Below are 22,278 nucleotides of genomic sequence, written 5' to 3' on the forward strand. Positions count from 1 at the left end.
TTCTTCAGGGTCAAGTAGTGTTTGATTCTATCCAGCAAGAGGCAAAGCATGAAGCAACAGGATAGATGGCAGGAGGCCCCTTTTTGACAGATGAAAAAAAATCCTGTATGTATCTTTGCCTTTCTCCTTTCAGCTGCCCCATGTTTAGATGTGACTGTAAAGCTGTCATTATGGATTACTTCAGAATATGTGAAGGCAAAGCCATAGGTCAGTGCTCATCCAGTTTCTGCAGGCTCAAAGCCAGGCCAAGTGATGAACTGTATGGCCATGGCTATATTTCTGAGAGACCATTGACATCCTCAAGTGACCATTTACCCAGGACTATTAGTTGCTACTGTTATTGTAACAAATGACCACAAACCACAGGGACCCCTCCCAACTTACCCCCTTCTGTGCCATGTTTTCTGTTTCTCTTTTTGTTTTAGGCAGGGTCTCATATGCAGGTCAAGTTGGCTTTGAACTTGTGATCTTTCTGTCTCAGCTTTCTTCTGAGTTCTTGAATTACAGTGATGCATTATTGTGCCTGGTCTCTGTTCCTCCAAACTACAGAAGAACCATGAGTATTTATCATTCAGCCACTCCATATTGCTCTGCTGAACACCTCACTCTCCATATATGGGCAGACATGATTTGAACATAAGTTATTCCTTTCTCAAGTGTGGGATGGTGGGCAGGACTCTCGCTCTCTATGAACTGCAGTGGTTCTCATTTTTATCAAATGGAATTGATAACTACACAGTTAATAGGAGGATAAATACTATAAGATTCAAATTAGTTCTGGGAGGAAGCTGCAATGAATACTGGTTCTCTTAGGAGACAATCTAGGAAACTAAGAAGATACTGGTCTTAGAAGACAGGGGGCTTCATTCTGCCACTTACATCCAGGTGTGCACACCTGCCTAGGATTCACCTGCCCACAGTCTATCTTCCTTTTCATGAAACCTTAGTAATCCATTCTGAATCTCTATGTACCACCAATGGTGGCTGTTCACCAGGCTCCTTTGGGAGGAGGCCAAGGCAGGCCTGGTGGCAGGAACTTGGGAGTCTTAATGTGTGTCATTATCTCAGCCTCTCAGAAGTTCTGTCACCAAGAGCAAAGTTGGAATCACCTTTTTTTCCCCAGAGACTTTTGCCCTCAGGGACTGATAACTGAACCAACCATCTGGAAGAATGCTGATGTTCTGAAGATCTTTTGGACACAATTTGGAAATCTTGGATGCTCTGTAACAGGAGACATGACCTGTTGGACAGCTCTATGCCAGATAAAATTCCTTTCTCCAAACCCCCTAGACTTTCCCTATCCATAAGTAGATTTTTAAAAAAAGCACATAGCTGCATAAAAATCAAATGCTTTATGTCCGACCGATTGGTGGGCTTTGACTTTCTCTACTTAATGGGTGTTTTCTGGCCAGGTATTGGTAAAGCTCCCATTTGTCAGGACCAATGTTTACCACTGAGGCCTGAATATCAGGCTTGGACAGCTAGCTTCCTAGCTCTCCTTGCTTTCTCATTCTGATTCCCTTTTACCTCCTAAGAAAAGCTTGCAATGACTCTAGGCTTTGGAGGCCTGCTCCACATGGCTGGGTTTATTTAGAGAAGGCAAAAATGATCGTCTGAACTGCTCAATCCTCACTGGCCTTGAAGATAAAAATCTCCTTCAGTTCCAGTGAAGAGGTGGCTGCTTATCCTTGTAGGGGAAAAGTGCCCCCAAGGTTACTTGCTCCATTTGCAAAGAATCCCCTATTTACTGTGGAAACCTCAGGTCTACTGGTGAGTCTGAGATGCTGTAGACCTTGTGCATTTCACCATCTTCTACTAGACTTTTCTGTCTCCTGGAGGTCACAAGTATTGAAATCTTACCATATTCATCTAGGCCATCAAGACCAAATATTTCCTTCTTCCTGAACTCATCTCTCCTTCCCTGTTTCCTTCAACGGCCCTGCTCAACTATCCATATGTCGTAATTGTTCATAATTTCCCTGTGCAAATTTCTCCTTCTATTAAGCTGCAAAAGTCTCAAACCAAGCAAATGATCTTATTCCAAGTAAGTGTTCCAGGCACTGTATTTAAGTACTTTGTCAACTCCAGCCTTTTTGGGGCCAGGGGGTTGTAGAGAATAATTACCCTCATTTTATTAACAAGACATTGGAGTTGGGGACATTAAAGGACTTGCTCAAGATAGTGATATTTAGGAAATGCCAGGGCCTGAATTATAACCTTGATTTAACTGCAAGCTTCATATCATGATGTTGAGCTTTATTTTCTGTCTCTCTCCTTTAAAAATTTTTTTAAAGTTCACTGAAAATCTGTCACCGGATTTCCACCCTGTTTCTTTGATAATAAAGAAAATCCAACTTTATCTCTTGTTTAAATATCATTATCAGTTTTTATTAAAATTGTTCTAGATGTAGGAGTTACATAATGACAACCTGAATGGACTGAGAGGTATTCTGGCAAACTTCCCTGACTGTGAGGTGATCCTTTTAATGTTGGGTTTTCATTATGCTAATTAATATCTGTTCGACCAACCTGTTCCGCTGTGATGTCTAACCGGGGGAAATTTCTAATCAGAAGCTTTCTTGGCTCGAGAGATGTGAAGTGACATGCCTTTGACTTTTATAAGGAGGACACCACCAATACTGAGCCAACCCTCAGGTAAGCCAGAGTTTGCAAAGCCATCCTTGGCATACAGTGAACGTGGTTTTGACATAAGGTTCCAGAGAGAGCTCTGGTCTTCAGGCCACACTGGTCCTGGTGGGATTGTAACAAAGCCTGAGCTCCACCTGAGACTTGGTGAGTCAGAGCTTCTGTGGATTGAGATCTCTGTGTTTTCAGAGCTCTATGGATTTGATGATGGCTGGAGTGGACCCAAGTGTGGTCGCGAGGAGAAGAGAAGCACGTGAGGATGCTATGTCTGGGAATACTGGACTGGATCAAGAGAAACACTCTTGGAAGGCCTGGGTTTCAAGCCTCGCTCTGTAACTTATAAGCCAGGTGTCTTTGGGCAGAAAAGATGGAATATTTCTGTTCCCAGTTTATTTTTATATCAAGTATTTACAATGATTCTCCAGGTCAAAGTATTTTGGTGAAGGTAAGAAGAGTTAATTTATGGATCAGCAGTTTCTTTTTCTAGAAAAGACTAGACAGGAAATATTTTAAGCTTTGTGGATTATCGGTCTCAATTACTTGATTCTGTCCTTGTAGTTTTAAAGCAGCTGCTGACAACATATAAGTGAGTGACCGTTCTGATAAAACTATTCTGATGTAGAAAAGGGCCTTTGCGAACCTCTGAATTAGTGCATATAAGCACTTTATACAGGGCTTGGCACAAGGTAAGCCATGGCAAATAATAGTGCTGGTCATAAGTATGCGGTGATATTAGCAGTTTTACTAGTAGCCACTCTGGGAAAGAACTGAGACGAGAATCCAGGACTCATCTGTAAAGATGTGTGCAGGAAACCCCAGGGTTATACCTACACCAGTTCCTAACAGTTTCCTGACATTCTAGAGAGCTGTGATGTTCTGAGATTGCTGTAAATATGTATCAGCAGAATGACATAAACTAGAATAATCCTCTGTGTGTGTGTGTGTGTGTGTGTGTGTGTGTGTGTGTGTGTGTGTGTGTGTGTGTGTGTGTGTGTGTGTGTGTGTGTGTTGGGTAGATTGAAGAGCACATTAATAGTCTTGCTTAGACATATCCTTGCTCAGGTAATGGAGCTCATATCACCATTTGTCACTTAATCCTGTACAGTATTCTTCATTGAGTTTCCCAAAACCCACTATCATTAGAAGCACCCTAATTGGGAGAATGCCCTAGGGTAATCACTGTTTCTTAGGTTTGAACTTGAAGCACCTAAGTTCCTCCTTTTTGTTTTTGCTGGTCCTGAACTCTGGGCCTGGGCACTGTCTCTATGTTCCTCCCACAGCACCACTTCTGGCTTTTTCTGTGAGTAATTGGAGATAAGAGTCTTACAGACTTTCCTGCCAAGGCTGGCTTTGAACTGCCATCCTTGGACCTCAGCCTCCTGAGTAGCTAAGATTACAGGTGTGAGCCACTGGCACCTGGCGAGGTCCTTCTTTTGATATCTCAAAGTCATCAGAATTGGAGGAGGTTGGGGTGGCCCATGGTTTAACTTTTGCCCCACCCCCACCCCCCTGTTTCTCTCTTCTCTAAGTTTTAGTATATCTCTAGTGGTCTTTCCTTTGAATTTCAGAAGTACTTCTGCGCTTTGATTCTAGAATCAGGGTTTGGGGCTTTTACATGGAATGGCTCAGAAAAATCCCACCAGGTACCCACATGATGGTAGTAGTAGGTGAAAATTAATAGTGACAACCCATATAAAGGTTGTTTCTTGGGGCCACATGCAGGTTCTAAAGGAAGACCCTAGAAGGAATAGGAATCCTATGATTAGCGATAGATCTATGTAGTTAAACTTTTGAAAGAACACAATGAATTCAACGATTCTGGAAAGACACCAGTTCCCAGATGAGTGATCCCAATTCCAGGAGAAGGAGAGATTGCAGAGAACTTGGCTAGTTTTCCATGAGGATCCTTGATCTCTTCATTTTATAGCTGAAGAGGCACAGTGTCATACTGGATGTCTCTGGCCTCATGCTCTGAAAACATCAAGGAATATCCTGGAATGAGAACCAGAAGCCCCCTGACAGTCCTTCACTGTAATGGACCTTCCCTTATTTATGTCATGCTTGAATCATGCCTTTGTGTCTATCATCATGCAAGCAACAAATGGCTGTGATGCCTAGATTGTGTAGACTCTGAAAAATCTTGCCTATCTGATCAACCATCCCAACAGTCAAGTTATTCTGAGTGATGTGACCAGTAGGATAATGGGGCCTGTTGTCCTGGGAGAAGGGTAGTTCCATGCATAATATTAATTCTGAGAGAGCATTTGCTATAGCTTACACAAGGTTTTCCAGGAGTTGGTTTTGAATACCAGCAGTGGCTCTTGGATGTGATCAGGAAAGCACCAGTTGGAGATGAAGAGGAGACAGGCCAGAAAAAGAATGCAACAAGAATTGAGCATGTTGGAACAGGCTCCATCCTAATGGGGCTATCTCACCCAAGAGCAATGTCTTAGTCTGTCTGATGCTATTCTCATAGAACCTGAGTCTATAAATTGCAATCATAGTTTATTGCTCTAAATTACCTAGGCTTAGCTAATTTGTAAAGAAAAGAAGTTTGGGGGTTGTTGGGGGGGGGCGTTTCACATAGAATTCAAGATTGCGGAAAGTGCACAATCCAGCAGCAATGTCTGACAGATGTCAGATTGTCTGGATTTTATGGTGGAAAGCCGAAAGGCAAGCAAGTATGCTGCTTTGCAACCAGCTGATCTTTGGGCAATGATTCCATCCTTTGAGCATGAGAACTCATGCAGGAGAGAAAGGCACCTGAGCATCTTTTCTTGAGGCTCCACCGCCCCCCCACCAAGCCCCATTGAGAACCCAATCTTAACACAGGTATTGGTGGGAATCAACTTTATTTAAACCACAACAGGGTCTGCCTCTTTCCACATTGCTTGTCAAGTTCTCATCATTTTGCCCGAGCAGAGAGTGTGGTAAGAGAGGGTCTGACTTTGCTAGCTTTGGTACTTTCTCAACATTATTTTTTCCTAGTGTATTACTGTCTTGGTATGTCCCATTGTAATATTCCTCTTCCTTCTTCTGTTCAGAGCAGTTAACTTTGCCTCATTATTATTTCATCGGGATGAGCTTTAGTGAAACACAGCCCTTAATTTGTTTATTTAACATTCCTAGTCTGCACTTGCTGATAGAGTATAACTGATTAATTAATTAATTGTAGTCTGACACGGCTCATGCTGGATCCTGACAATATTTCAGACACTAATGGGAGCTTCAGCAGAGATGAGTGGTGATGGAGATGTGTTATCAAGTGCGGGCTGGAATCTAAGGCAGGGCTGGGAGCAGGCTGGGCCCAAGGTACAGAGGCCACTCAGGCCTGGCCAAGGCAGGAGGTATACCAGTTCTCTCAGCCATCTGGACCCCCCAGTGTGTCTAGTACTCAGTCCAAGTGCTTGCTGAGCCTGGGGGAGTGAACTCTATGGAGAGAGTTAGAAGGAAGCTGGTTTGCCCTGGCCACTCCTTCCTGAGTTTGCCCATCTAGGGGAGTCAAGATGATTGACCAAGTCATTGGTTATTGGCCAACTCAATCTTCTTCTCCTTTCCTCTCTGAGGATTGGTGTAACTGGCTCCTACCCATCTTGAAGCTATCTGTGAGCACCCAACCATCAGTCATCTCATTAGCATAAGAAAATAACTTAGGAGATTAAGTGTTGGGTACCAGGAAACTAAGGCCCAGATCAAATTTACATATTTACTCTGTAATGAAGATTGAATGTAGGCAAGCACTCTACCATTTGAGCCAGATCCCACAGCTTTTATTAAAAACAGGTTCTCACATTCCTTACTTGGGCTGGCCTCTCAAACTCCCAATCCTCCTATCTCCATCTCCTACATAGATGAGATTGCATACATGCACCACCCTGCTCAGTTTATATGTTTCTTTTTTTTTCTTTTTCTTTTTCTTTTGTCTGTTGTGGGACCTGAAATCTGGGCCTGGGCACTGTCCCTCAGCTCTTCAGCTTGAGGCTAGCGCTCTACCACTTAAGCCACAGTGCCACTTCTGGCTTTTTCTGCTTTTGTGGTGCTGAGGAATCGAACCCAGGGCCACATGAATCCAAAGCAAGCATTCTACCACTGAGTCACCTTCCCAGCTCCAGTTTATATGTTTCTTAATGCATCACAATGAGTCTTACGGATGAAACACTAAATCTTTGGAGCAACTGGTACTTCATTTGCTACCTGGTTATGTCTAAGCTCTGGGGCAGAGTGCAATTATTACCTCTGATTAACTTTAGCTTCTGCACCTTGGAATATGGACATGAACATACAAGAGCCTCAGAAGTGGTTCTGCAAAACAAGGAGCCAGGCAAAGAAGGTACACAGCCAGAGGGAGGGCTGGGAACTCCTACACAATTCTGGTGACTATTACCAAAGTCATAGAAATGCTTTAGGAGCTGATGATTGGAGAATTGTACCTACAGGGGTCAGCTGAGAGATTGGATGTACTGCTTTTGCCCTAGCCAGGCTGAGCAGGGAGTTTGGAGTCCTTTGAGTTGTGGCTACACCACAACTATGAGATTCCACCTTTCCTGGATGTCACAGGATTCTAAGAAGCATCTCTCCCTCAGAGTCGGTTGTTCTCCAAAATGGACTTTTGGTGGTGTTTCAGTTTGTTTCTTTTTCTTCTGATAATTCTAGTCCTTTGAGCTATATCCAAACAAGGATTGGGCTTTGGGGGACAAACAAAAAGAAGAACAATCTATATTTTAATTTGCTCTGGACTGGATGGACAAGGGGGATGCTGGTGTAGAAACCAAGAGGTTAGAACCCAGCTAGCTCCTGGCCACAGTAATGGTCACTTCTCCCATGCAGAAAACCCTTCCTCATATATTCATTCGAGCATCCAGGACCTACCACGTGCCAGCTGAGCTGGCCTAGCATACAGTCCTACTTGTTGCCATCCCCTGCCCTCTAGGGCAGAACTTGCCTAGGATGTAGGTTTTCTTACAGGGAGGAGCTGGCAGTGATTGATTCTCCAGAGGAAGGAGAGATTTACCATGACTAGTGTGACAGAGGAGGCTCCCCTGTCATCTTGAAGAATGAGTAGAGATTTTTCTGCAGAGGGAGAAAGAGAAAGTGAGACAGAAAGACATAGAGATAGACAAACAGGAGACAGACAGACAGATGGCAAGATACACAGGGAGAGGGAAAAAGAAAGAGAGGGGAGAGAGAGAGAGAGAGAGAGAGAGAGAGAGAGAGAGAGAGAGAGAGAGAGAGAGAGAGAGAGAGAGAGAGAGAGACAGAGACAGAGAGAGAGAGAGAGAGAGAGAGAGAGAGAGAGAGAGAGAGAGAGAGAGAGAGAGAGAGAGAGAGAGAGAGAGAGAGAGAGAGAAGCCTGTCTGAGTGAGGGAATCCCAGGAGCAAAATCTGAGGAAAGTAGGGAGGAAGCGTGGGCTGCTAAAAATTCTCTCCCAGACTGGGGAGAAATGAAGGTCTTATAATATTATGGTTCAGTGATCCCATAATTACCTTCACCCTAGGAAGGAGGATAATACAGAAACAAGATCCATTTTTCCAGAGCATGGGTTTCTCATTGGATCTAGCCCCAGCTACTCAGCATGTTCTGTCTGGTCAGGCCACACCGTGCCAGCTTCAGATTCGAGCCCAGTCCTGCAGGGATCCTGGCTTTTTCTAGTGGTTTGGTTTTGTTTCTTTATGGGCACAGTGGCAGAAGTCATTTTATCCCAGATATGTATTTATTGGAGAATGACTGGATAAATTGTTTTCAAATGGTTTTAGTTTCTTTCTATTTGGAGGAGTCTTGGGTTGGTCATTTAGTTCCTTACTGGTTAATTATGAAATGGAATCTATCACAGAATTAACTGTGGATTAACTGAAGTGTATGAGTGCTTAGGTCAGTCCCTGGCACAAAGGACGTGGTAAGTGACAACGTTCCAAAGTCAAGTTCCTGCAGGGATGACAGAGTCCTTCAGATGAGGTTTGTTCTCACGCGTGCACAGCTGGTCTTCTCCTCTAGTTCTCCTGAGAATGGAGTGGTGTGGCTGCTAACCCACCACTGCCCTACCAAGGACAGAAACACAGCTTCCTTTCTCCTCAGTCTTTTAATCCACAATATGGGGACACAGACCTTTCATTGACAGAGTTCTGTTGGGCAGTGTGGAAGCCCTGACTCAACCTATCAAAACCTTGAGGCAAAGGTGCAAAGTTTACTTCTTGTGTGCTAGGCAGAAGGAAAGGAGAAATCAGAAGGGATTCACTGTAATTATCTGTTTATCTCTAAGACATAACCTATGAATGTTTCTGTTTAAACAATAGTGTTTAGCAATGCTCGGCTGGGCATAAAACTTCCATCTGCTCCTTGGGTTGCCAATGGACAGAACCTGAGGGGGAAGGACATAGCCTAATGTGCTTTGTTTTGTTACTTTGAGTAGCTCACCTTGTGGACACATCAAAGATGGCTCAAGGACTCACTAATTTGCCTTCTACTCTTGAATCAAAGAGAGGCATTTCTGGCAATGCCATTCCTGCTTAGGAACGTGAGTAAGGACATAGTAGGTCTTTAAAGTGATTAATTTTTAAGTCATTGATGCATTGGGTTTGGGACTGCTGCACACCAAGGTGCAAAATGAAAGCAAAAATAGTTACTGAGTAGGGTCAACTCAAAACGTTTGATTGTCTTTTAAGCAGCAAAGGTTTAGAGATAGTCAGCAAAGGGAAGGATGCATGACAGGAACAGAAGGGGTAGAGGGAGGAGAAGGGAAGCATGGATAATTTTTTAACAATTCCTTTTTTTTCCCCCTGTTGGTCGTGGGGCTTGAACTCGGAACCTGGGTGCTGTCCTTGAGCTCTTTTTGCTCAAGGCTAGTGCTCTCTCTACCACTTTGAGCCATAGCACCACTTCCAAGCATGGATAATTTAGTAGGGCTTCAGGAATACAAGGTCAAGTGAGAGAGATTCATCTTGGACGTAATAGAAATGCCAGACCTAGCCAGGCACCAGTGGCTCACGCTTGTAATCCCAACTACTCAGGAGGCTGAGATCTGGGGATAAAGGTTCAAAGCAAGTCTGGGCACAAAAGTCCTCCTGAGACTCATCTCTAACCACTCAAAAACGAGAAGTGACACTGTGGCTCACGTGGTAGAATGCTAGCCTTGAGCACAAAGAGGCTCAGGGACAGTGCCCCATCCCCAAGTTCAAGCCCCACAACTGGAAGAAAAAACAAAAGAAATGCCAGAACGAATGAGATGGCTGTAAAGGATAAGTAGGACAGATAAGAAGTCATAATAGACTATACGAATAGGAAGGTGGGAAGTTGTTTTCTAGGCATAGTATGAGATTTAATAGAAAAATGATGAAAGTAAGGCACAGGACATGAAGAATTTGTTCTTGCAGGCGAAGCATTAGACCAAAGAAGGAGGCCCTGGCCATGGGGTCAGATTTTCCCCGGGTTGATGGGTAGGAAGTCCAAAGTCTTTAGGGCATGTCAGGTAGGTTTTTTTTTTCCTTCTTCTTCTCCATCTCAGGGCATTGGTGTCCTACTTTATAATCTGAACCTCATGCCTGATAAAAGGCATGAAATGTAAAAATGAATATGAAGTTTGGTTCAATAAATATTTTCCCTTCTCTTTCTTTTGAACTTACTGAGAATTGACTTTCTATGGCCAAAGGGCATTGGATGTAAAGCCAGGAAGGTCAAGGAACTCTCAAAAAAATCATTGAATGTGATTGAACAGCATTTCCCTCACACCAACCCCCTCCCAATTACTGACCAGAAGTCTGCATCAGTAGGATGACAGCATGACCACAACTGCATACACACTGCTATGCCAAGAGCATGAAGCAAGTGGGCCCATCTTCCTCCAGTCTTGAATTGGAGATGTGGCATTCTACCATGGAGCGAGGGATATGCTGCAGCCATTCCTCCTGAAGAATGTTCCTACAAACACTTTGAGGTAATGATGGCTACCAAAGATATCCATGGCAAAATCACTGGAACTTGTGGATGTGGTACTTTGCATAGCAAAAGAGGAATTAAAAATGCATCCTTAAGATTTCTAATCAGTTTTCCTTAAGCCAGATATCCTAGACTATCTGGATAATCTGGGACCAATAAACCACATAGTTTTTATAAGAGGGTGAAAGAACACAGAAGTGGTAGAATGGAGCCATTCAAAAGAGTTGAAGATGGAGGAAGGGGCCATGAGCCAAGGAGAGTGGACAGAATTGAAGCTAGAAAGGCAAGCAAAGGGAATGAAAGCAATATTTTTACCACCTTGATTTTAACTTGGGAAGATCCTGAAAGCTTATTTGTATTGCTTCAAGCTACCAAGTTTGTAGTTAATTTGTTCTAGCAGCAATAGGATACCAATGTACTTCCCTTTCATCTCTCTTGAATTCCAGCAGGTCTCTTTATTCATACATTTACTCATTCAATCATGTATTCATTCAGTCATGCCTATATCCATTGATTGATATGTCTGGAACCCTAGGACTTAACATGTAAATAGTGTAAAAGATTTCACAGAGTTCTTTAGAGGGTTAAAACAAAACATAAAAGGCATGGCACATTGATAGACAGTACAAACATGCATACCTGTTAATTCTCTGTCTGTCTGTCTGTCTCTCTCTCCTCCCCCCACCTCTTTGGTTTGTTGTGGGGTTTGAACTCTGGGCCTGGGCACTGTCCCTGAGCTCTCCAACTCAAGGCTAGTGCTCTACCACTTTGAGCCACAGTGCCACTTCTGGTTTTCTGGTGTTTCATTAGAGATAAGAGTCTCACAGACTTTCCTCCCCGGGGTGGCTTTCAACCATGATCCTCAGATCTCAGCCTCCTGAATAGCTATGATTACATGCATGAGCCACTGGCATCCAGCTCTGTTATTTCTCTCTTCTTGTTGCTATCATTCAATCAGCAGATATCTTGCTGACCCTGGGCTTGTCCAAGCTGTATTTGAGCTCAGTGCTCAGGTCATGATCTTGGATGGGAAAAGCTGCCTTCTTCCCCGCTCATCTTCCTAAAACCTAACTGAGAACACCTAAGCAGAAAATGTCCCATGCAGAGCATGTGCAGACTATAGCTTCCTCTGGAACTAGTCTGCCAGAAAAAAGTGATTGGTACCTTGGACTGTAACAACCATTGCCTTGAATCATCATGGCGGCCTGTGAGTGTGGACATAGGCATATAGAAGAGGCCAACTCAGGGTGCCAGACTTATCTGTCAGCCAGAAATGCCTTCTCCCATTCCAGGCTTTTGAGAATCTGCCTATCCTACTAACTCTTGTTTTGTAGTTTCTCAGGGATGAAATGGGATGGCCTCTGGGCTGCTTTTTTCTCTCACCTGAGTGTGGGTTTATTTTTTTCTTGAATTGCTGATGCTCATTGGGACTTTCTGTTCACACTTTAGGACAACTTTTACTCCCTAAGTGCAAACTAGGCAACTGACCCATCTTGTGTGAGTAAAATTGTCACGGAAAAAATCCTTCTGGTGGCTAAGACATGGACAATGGGTCCTCACTGGGGAGTCTGCCTGATCCCAGACCTGTCATCACCTGATCTACCTGGAAATTGAGGGAATAACACAACAAACAATCAGCAATGGGACCTCTCTTGCTAGCATGTAGAAAGAATTAGTTGAACAGAAATTGGTTTGATGAATAAACTCAGATGATCTAAAGCAAAATCTCTTAGAGACAATTGTGCTATTAGATGCCCAAGGATGAGTAATGGCAGAGAAAAGTCACTGTGTATGTGTGAAACCGCAAGGCGGCACAAGCCAGAACTTCATAATGTCTCCCACAAACTCACTGTTGATCAACTGCAAGAAATTTAGCCAAAGCAATGGAGACTCATGGGGGACTTTACAATGCTCATAAACTTACCCAAATAGCAAGCAGAAATCTGACTCACAGATAAGAATGACATCCTGAGTTGGCCTCTCCAATATGACTGTTTCCATATGCACAGGATGGCCATGATGATCAGAAGAGATGGTGGTTGCCTGGTGTATCCCAGAGCTACCAATCTCCTTCCCTTCCATCAACTGTTTGTTACCATCTTCTTCGAGAGAACAGTTGGCAGTTCTTTGGTTTTGTTTTCCTGGCTCCTCTTCTGCCTGTTTATTTTTCATGCATCTGAAGTAGGATCTAAAACAGGAGAGAATGGGCAAAATACAGTCGACTTGATGAAGTACTTACGATGAAGCAGGCTTGTACTGAGGGCTTTTCAATGATTATCTGATAACTTCCTGAAAGCAATGCCATTATATCAAATTTATGGATTAAAAAAAATAATAAGACTTGTGGAGATTAAATTGCTTGAGTACAGCCAGCTCATAAGCTGAGAGCCAGGATTCGGCCCAAATCTTTTGAACTATGAAGGAAGTCATGTCATTTTCAATATATAAATGAAAAACTTTCAATAATCCGTATTTTTATCCTTATAAGTCTTGGAAAATAGATGTTTCTTATTATCCTCTGGAGGCAATGCCAAAAAAAACCTATCATGACTTTCAAGCTAGGAGATAAATATTAAGTTATGTTTGATTAAAATTTTATTTGAAAAAGCTGTTGCCGTATTCCAATTTTGAAAACTAGAATTCATGCAGGCAGTATCTACCAGGTGCCTTCCTGTTAAATAAAACACCAGAATACAGGGGTCTTGAGCATTTGAGATAAAAAATAAATAAATGGAGCTGAGCTCCAGTGGCTCATACCTATAATTCTAGCTACTTAGGAGGCTCTGAGGATAGCGGTTCAAAGCCAGCCCAGGCAGGAAAGGCCATAAGACCATTATCTCCAATAAAACACCCAGAAAACAAGAAGTGGCACTGTGGCTCAAGGGTAGAGCTCTTGCCTTGAGCTGAAGAGCTGAGGGACAGCACCCAGGCACAGAGTTCAAGCTCCATGATCAACAAAATAATAATAATAATAATAATAATAATAATAATAATAATAATAATAATAATAATAAATAAATGGATAGTTGGATGTGAGTGGCTCACACTTTATAATCCTACCTACTCAGGGGGCTGAGATCTGAGGATCGCAGGTTGAAGCTGGCCCAAGCAAGAAATGTCTATGAGACTCTTCTCTCCAATAACTTAGCAAAAAGCTGGAAGTGAAGCAGCAGCTCAAGTGGTAGATAGAGTATTATCCCTGAGCAAAACAAACAAACAAACAAACAAAATCTCAAGGATACCACTCAGGCCCTCAGTTCAAGCCCCAGTACTGGCACATAAAAATAATCAAAGACAGCTTGGAAAAAGAAATCATAGAATGTGTTGCAAGAAACACTTTGGAGGGAGTGTGACTATATAGTCAATAATGGATGACATTTGACTTCTCTCTTCATTCTTTCCAGGCCTTTTTTTTCTCTTTAGATTCTATAGTTTGGGTGGAATAGGTGGGGATGAGGGAAGCAATTTCTGTGCTTTATTGTACCCAAGGGCAAATAATGGCAAAGAAAAGTCACTTTGCCTGTTGGGGACTCCGTAAGGATCACAAGAAAGAGATTTACTATGATTTTCTTTGACAATGCCAAGGCTACTTGGGGCCAAGAACCTTAACCAAAACACTAGAGATTCAACAGTGACTTGGGAAGTAGGAAAAACATACTGAAAACTTGGAGCCTAGGATCCTCAAGTCATAGTAATGGTAGGATACACAACAATCACTGGTAGATTTCTCTCCAACACTGGGCTTCCTGAGAAGAAAGGAAAGATGTGAGTCAAACTGGCCATGAGTCACAAAGACCTCTTGGTCTTGTCTATGACATTTTGTGCAGTTCCCTCTTTCCTTAGGAAGGGACAATGAGGGACCAAATGGATACATATTTCATTTCCTCAACATGAATCTGATATGGTAGTAGTTAGCTCTCCCAATTAACAGGTATGATACCCAAAGCTCCAGAATTTTAAATATCTCACCAATAGCTATGCAACTAGGCGGGGATGGAGCTGATCTTTCAGCCCTGGCAGAAGATGGGGTGTTGGGAAAGGCTACAATAGGTTTGATTGGTGGTGCTGGGACCAGAACTCAAGACCTCGTGCATACTAAACCTGTGTTCTACCTCTGAGTGACTTCCCTGGCTTGGAGTACTGGTATGCCAATCTTGGAAAAACTCTGCCTTGGTGGGCAGATTGGACAATGGAATGTTCTGGCTCTACTTACAACTCCCACTGATTGCATTCTCCAAGAGTGGACTGCATTCCACTCAGAGAAGAAATTACCTATTAAAACATGAGTGTTTTTCTCCTCAAAAACTTTAAGGCCAAAGAGGATTGAGTGATGGAATGTTAACAAAATAAATCCCTTAGAAGTAAATGAACATTTCATATTGTGCTTCATTTCAGTTTCATGAACTCTAAAATAGCACTTCAAGTGATTAATGTTTTCTTCATTAACCGTAACTAAGCCTGAGCAAAGCCTCCATCTTTTCTGTAACAGGTTTCTTATTTTTTTTTAGGAGTTTGAGGGAACTTCTTTCTGAAAATAACCCTTTGACATCTCTATAGACAGCTCAAGGTAATGTATTGTCAGCCCAGCCACACCTGGGCTCCAATCTTGGCCCCGTAACATGGTCTATGACTTTGAAAGAACAAATCTTTGTTCTCATTATGGTTCATTATGGTTGGCCCCCAGTAAACTGTGTTTCCTTGTATTCACGTACGATGAAATCAGGCTATGTTTATGGCTTAATCAATACAGTGTGGTAGAACTAAAAGTATAAGTTCTTCTAAAACAGTGATTCTTAATGGGGGTTAATTTTACCCCAAGGAGACACTTGGCATGATCAAAAGATATTTTACATGACTCCAACTGAGGCAGTGCTAATGGCATTTGGTAACAGGAGGTAGGATGTTCCTTAATATTCTAGACAGCTGTCTAACCCCCTTTGTCTCCCAAATAGTAATCTAGCCCCAACTGTGCTGAAGTGAGAAGCTTTATTCCAAATGCTTAGGCTGGGTTTCAAATCTCCATCCAAGACCAGTTACCTTAGTGGGATGAGGGGTTGAATGAAGGTGCTCTGGAGGGTGGGGGAGGGGATGAGGCCACATTGAGAAGATGTCTAGAGATTCCCCAGAGAGAACAAGAGAAACACAGTCATGCCACTGCCCTGCTAAGGCCAGCCCAGGCCAGCCTTTAGAAACATGAACAAAATTAAAATTGTTGTTGCTTCCTTTGTAAACTACTATGTTTTGGAATGGTTTGTTATCTGCTCATAGGTAATTACAATAAGCACATCAGGGTCCTTCTGAAGAGAATATGTTGTGTCTCTTAGGTTCTTCATTTGGGCCTGAGGCCCTTTGCCCCAGCTGCTGGTTGGTTACTGACAGTTCTCTGTTAAGTAAGTGCTCTGCTAAGATTTTCCTTCAGCTGATGAGGCTTGCCCCATCCAAGATCATAGTTCCATCTCTGGGGTGGATGGGTCTGATGATTGGTCCAGGTTGTTGGAAGAAGGGGCCATCCCAGCTCTAGAGCTCCCCAGGGTCATGACGGAGACAGAACTCTATAACGCCACCTCCTGCCAGCTTAGCTCCTCTCAGTCTCCATCTTAAGAAAAAACTGGGTCAAGGAACCCCTGGCCCCAAACTGCTGTCTAGTCTACAATACAATCCTTCCTCTATGTCTTCCACCTCCATGATTATGCCTTAACCAATGTGGGCTGACCAAGAGTATCACCCATAGGAGCTGAATCAAGCCTTAGTTCTTGCCCCATCCCTGGCTTTTGTCTGTTCTTCGTTAAGTGTCAGTTGTCTTCACAATGAAGAAAGAAACAACCAGTCTCCTTCTAAAAACCAAAGAGAGACATTCAAAAGTTTAACTATAACTCAGAGAAACTTATAAGAAGCAACGAACCAACACAACAACAAAAGACTTATAACAAAACATAATAAAAAGAAAGCAAAAACATAAAAATAAGAAACCATGAGGAACATATTAATCTTCACCAGTAATACAAACAGTACAAATTAATTCCACCTTAAGATACCACTTTGCACTGATTACATTATCAGAATGAAGTAAAAAATAAATTCAAATACACATTTCTGGTAACTTTATGGTGAATCTTGGGTCCTCTTAATCTGTTGGTTTAAATATAAATTTCTCCACACTAGGAGAAAGCAAGATAGCAATGCAATAAATCTGTTCTTGTCCTTTGGCTCTTGAAGGGTATTATGAGAATTGACCTGAATAAATGCAGTTGAGACAAGTCTGAATTCAGGTTTCTTAAATTTCACCAGGCTAAACAAAAACCATATATGGAACATGCACAGATAGGTAGTGGGTAACAGGCAGGTAGAGAGGAAGAGAAAGATTGAGGGTGATGAATTATATAACAAAACAATGAAAGGAATTGAACATGCTATTGTGATGTTTCTCAAAACTTTGTCTTCTAACTGCAACAGAAAAGCAACATGGGATATTATTAAAAAGGTCCAGTCTGGACCTGACCTCCCATCTCTAAAAGCAGAATAGAGTTGACCTTGGTCTAGGGACTTCCATTTTGACGAAATTTCTTCAGGTGTCCTTGTACTCCTCAAGGATGATTGCTCTGTATTGAAACTGTTCTTTTATGTCTTTTGAAAGAGAATAGAATTAGGAAGAATATGATCTTTTCAAATTTTCTGTACTCCTCTTGTTATTATGTTTTCATAATTCTTCAAGAAAAAATTATAATTTTCCTTTTGCACTCTAGACAAAAGTCATTTTAATTATAGGAGTCTTAATAACCCCTTATTAAGGTGAACAGCTTAACCTTGTCTATGTGGGTAGGTTAAGTATCAAGAGAGAAACATTTTTCACTGAGAAAAGGACATTCTTATTATGATTAATCTTTCTTTTTTGTAATAGATATTTGTGGTGTATTTAAGAACTGTCCAAAGGTTTCTTGGTAATTTTCCTCACACATATCTGGTTCCAGATACCCAATGGGGGGGGGATACCCAATGTGGTGCTGAAGATTTGGCATTGGGTTTAGAAAGAGCTTTCCTAAAGGCTGGAAAAAAAAAAAGAAATGTTAAATTTCAAAGCTTAAAGATTGTGTCCCCTTAGTCTGCAATGAGTAGAAAAACACTTCAGAGTAGAAAGAGGAAGGCAGAGTGGATTTTTACTCACTCATGTCACCTCCTCTTGAGTTGTGGCACCATGAGTATGATGGAGCTGTGATAAATCTATATCTGGCTCTGTATCAAGAATTTATTCCAACTGAGCGTGGTGGCTCTTGCTACTAATCCTAGCTACTTGGGAGGCAGAGATAGGAGGAGCCTGGTTTGAGGCCAGGACTCATCAAAGTTATTAAGAATGTATGTCTACAAACAAGCCTAGAGTAGTGGTATAATCCAGCCACAAGAAAGGCAACAGTAAGAGGACTGTAGGTCAGGAAAAATAGTTTGGACAAGAATGATAGAATCCTACCTGAAAAAAATTACTGAAAGCACAAAGGACTGTAGGTATGACTCAAGCAGTAGGACACCTGCATATCAAGCATAAGACCCTGAGTTCAAACTCCAGTTCATCAAGAAAAAGAAAAGAAAAGAAAAATAGAAATACTGTGGATCAATGGCCTTGTGCTAATGGAGTAGACTTCCTGGTCTTTTAAGAAAAACATTTTTTGTGCCATTAGAATAAAGATATTACATATTGAACTTCAAATTCTATATCAGAGAGATATTGAACGGGAGACATTTTAAGGGTAAAGTGGGACACCATGTTCGATTACAGATTAGGAAGGACAGAAAAGGATCAGAGCATAGGTGTCTATGGATATTTGTATATGCATCACACACATGCACACGTAAGTGCACATACACAGCCCATGCTGTCAAAGAGTCTCAAAAAAAGGCAAATATACTGTTCGCAATAGCTAGGATATGGAAACAACCTAGATGCCCCACCACAGGTGAATGGATCCAAAAATTGTGGTATCTATACACAATGGAATATTATGCAGCCATTAGAAATGACAAAATAATGGCATTTGCAGGGAAATGGATGGAGCTAGAAGGAATCATGTTGAGCGATGTAAGCCAAGAACGAAGAGACAAACAACACATGGTCTCCCTGATAAGTGGATGATAAATCCAAAATGTTAGGTGATATGACAAAACTAACAGGACTTAAGAAACAAAGAACTCCCACTCATCTGGTTGAACCACTACCAAATATCCCCATGCTGCTGATTACATATATGGTATATAACATGTGAGCACCGTTATATATTACAGACTGTGATAGACAATTTGCTACAGGAAAGCTAGAATGAACTTGTGACTTTAAACGAGCATCATTATTCCACAATACTGTGAATTACCGGAAATTAAGTAATCACTTAATCACAATCAAAAAAAAAAAAAAAAAAGAACCTTGGGGAAGGGAGGGAGGGAGGGGATGGTAGGGGGAAAACAATGGAGGGGGTAACAATGTTCAAGAGGAAGTGTACTCATTACCTCACTCATGTAACTGTAACCCTCTGTATAGTATCTTTACAATAAAAAAATAAAAAAAAGGCAAATATTAACACAGTGGAAAAGCATTAGAGGGAAGAAGGAGGCAGATACAGATGGGAGTACTACAAAGCCAATGGAAGAAGAAGAGAATTCCCATATAGCCTCATGATGTCTAAAGAAGATTAAATACAATTCTATTCTCTTGTCTGTGCACTGGGACCAGGTGACAGGAGGCAGAATGAATACAATGGCTTTGACCTCAAAGAAAGTTATGTTCTAATAGCAAAAAGGAAAAAAATCACATTGGTTATAAAAGGACATTCTAATTACGAATGAATCCTAAGACTAAGATTCCACTAAACGGATTAAAGATGGGGAAGGAAAAGAGAAATCTTCAATAACAAAGATACTTGTTTTCTTTAAATATTTCCCTGTTTATATATGTATCAGAGGCACTCTAGTTAAGATCAGAATAGTTAGATGTAAGAAACAAATATTCCTAATTAATTAAGTAACTTTGTGTCGGTCCTAGGGCTTGAACTCAGGCCCAGGCACTGTCTCTTAGCTGTTTTGCTCAGGCCAACTCTCTACCACTGGGGTCACAGCTGCAATTCTGGAGTTTTAGTGGCTAATTGGAGCTAAGAGTCTCAAGAACTTTCTTACTCTGGCTGGCTTTGGACTGTGATCCTTAGATCTCAGTCTCCTGAGGAGTTAGGGTTACAGGTGTAAGCCACTGGCACCCAATCCCATTTGTGTTTTAATTTTAATCATCTTTTATTTGAAATTTTATCATTACTTTCTGAATCTCAGCTAAAATGTGCACCTTGTTGTTTTAGACCCTGTCTCTGCCAAGTGACCCTGTCACTCATTTGAAACAGATGAAAATGCCCTAAATCCACCGGTGACAGTCACATTGCAGGAAAGCTTGTGTCTTTAGCTCATTTGCACAGATGCACATGCCTGCCTGCCTGCCTGTGCATCCTCTCCTCCTCCTAAGAGAAGATTTTCAAAAGATAAATGTAGATCCCTATGGTACACTATTTTGCAAACATAAAACCTAACTGAATATTAATATCTGTTAAGCTTAGTAGAATATGAACATCACTTATTAAATTTGTTTTAGTAGTTAGCCTTGTTTTTTTGAAATTATTTCCTACTAAAGCCAAACACAGAGCAGAAAAAATTATTTGTACCAGGAGTAGGAGTGTGTGTGTATGTGTGTGTGTGTGTGTGTGTGTGTGTGTGCGCATGTATGTAGAGCACATGTTCATGTCCTAGTGCATTTTCCCATCTGTCCATTGATTCTCACAAGTTAGCTACTCTTTACTCTGGCCTTTGGGGGTGGTGCAGACATACTGGGCAAGCCTAACATTGACATTCTGATTTGGCTGTACTTATCCCATGTTTCTATACTCATTTGACAGACTTAGCTACACCCTGCTCAGTCACCTCCCAGCAACACTGGTGACCTCATTGCTCCTTGGGTCCAGAGTTAATTATCATAATAAAGGTAGCTCCTGGCTCACAAAGCCTTTCTGGATTTGGCTCTGAACTGCTGAGCTGGGTATTTTACCCACTCAGTGGTCTTGCTTATTGATTTATCTATCTCTTTAGAATGGCTGCCTCTCTCTGAACTTCTTCAAAGTCAGTATTTTCACAGTAAACCAACTCCTGTTTGGGGCATATGCAAAGGAGAAGCAAGAGGCTGCCTTGTCTTAGAGGTATTCTAGTTAAGTATATTTCTACCACCCATCGGTAGATTCCTACCAACTGGTCCCAACATTGCCTACTTGTAGTTTAGTTTATTTTCCTTTCTAGAATATGTGATGAAGGAAATAGATGCAGTATAGAGATCTGGGTTCCCATCCCAGTAGACTCAAAACTATTACGTATGACTTTGTTTACTCTCACCTCGCTCTCAGCTTCCCAACTAACCAGTAGAGAAGGTCACCTCTGTGTCATCTTGACTATCAGTCAATAATGTGGAATAATGTGGAAGGTGAAATCATCTGGATTTCTGAGTTTCCCTGGATCTATTGAATCAGATCTTCAGCAAGTAGCTCTCAGGCCTTGAGTGTTACCAAATGTCTCAGATGCTTGTAGAGCCACTAAACTGGAGCTACCAATTTTAATAGGGTAATGATATCATCTACACAAATGTGCCTTTAAATGGTCCTTATCAATACCTCCTACTATTATTTTTGTTATTTTTCTATTTAAAAGAGAGCAATCAAGATTCAATGCAAATCGAGTCCACATAAAATAAAATGAGTTAGCGAATAAAAGGAGAGAGATTATCTTTCAACATATTTGGACTCTGAGGATTTCCTTGAAGTGTACAACCTTTCTAGATTGAAAAGGGTCCCATGCTTGCCAACGCTCAAGGGACTGGGTAATATGTGCTACCAGTTTGTTTAATTTCTGTGAAAACCCTAAGGGATGAAGTTGATGATGCCTTATTTTGAATACACTAAAGCTTGGGGATGCAAATCACTTTTACAGAAGTTCCCCTAACCGAGACATAAAAGTGATGAGACCAATTTTAAAAGTCCGGGGCTCTTTGTATTACATCTTAGTGCTTACTGTCTTTGAGCTTCTTTTTGTTCAAGGCTATCACTCTACCACTTGAGCCATAGCCCCACTTCTGACTTTTTGGTGGCTAATTGGAGATAAGAATCTCATGGATTTTCCTACCCAGGCTGGCTTTGAGCCTTGATCTTCAGATTTCAGCTTCCTGAGTAGCTAGGATTACAAGCGTGAACTACTAGCACCTGGCCGTGTTTTCTCATCTTTTGATACTAGAGAATCATCTTCTCAAAATTGTCCCTTGAGGTGGATGCTATCTTGTTCTGTTCTCAACTTAAAAGGAAGTGGAGTTTCAAAATCTTAGCTGGGTTTGGTGGTACCTACCGTAACCCCAACACTTGAAAGTTGGAGGTAGGAGGATCTTGAATTTGAAGCTAGCCTCTGATACATAGCGAGTTCTAGACCAACCTGTGCTATACAACAGAAGCTTGTCACAAGCAAGCAAACAAACAAAATGACAAGGGAAGTATCCCAAGGAATGAATGACATAAGCTCATAGTAGGTAGGATTTCAGGCTATTCCATTATTATCCTGCACAAGGCTGAAGAGGAGGCTGGATCAGTTACTAATAAAGACTCCCCAAGGGGAAATCTAATTTACTAGGCAGTCCAGCAATGGTGCTG

This window comes from Dipodomys merriami, unplaced genomic scaffold (assembly GCF_024711535.1).
Source record: "Dipodomys merriami isolate MVZ:Mamm:240054 unplaced genomic scaffold, mDipMer1.0.p SCAF_64, whole genome shotgun sequence".
NCBI lineage: Eukaryota > Metazoa > Chordata > Mammalia > Rodentia > Heteromyidae > Dipodomys > Dipodomys merriami.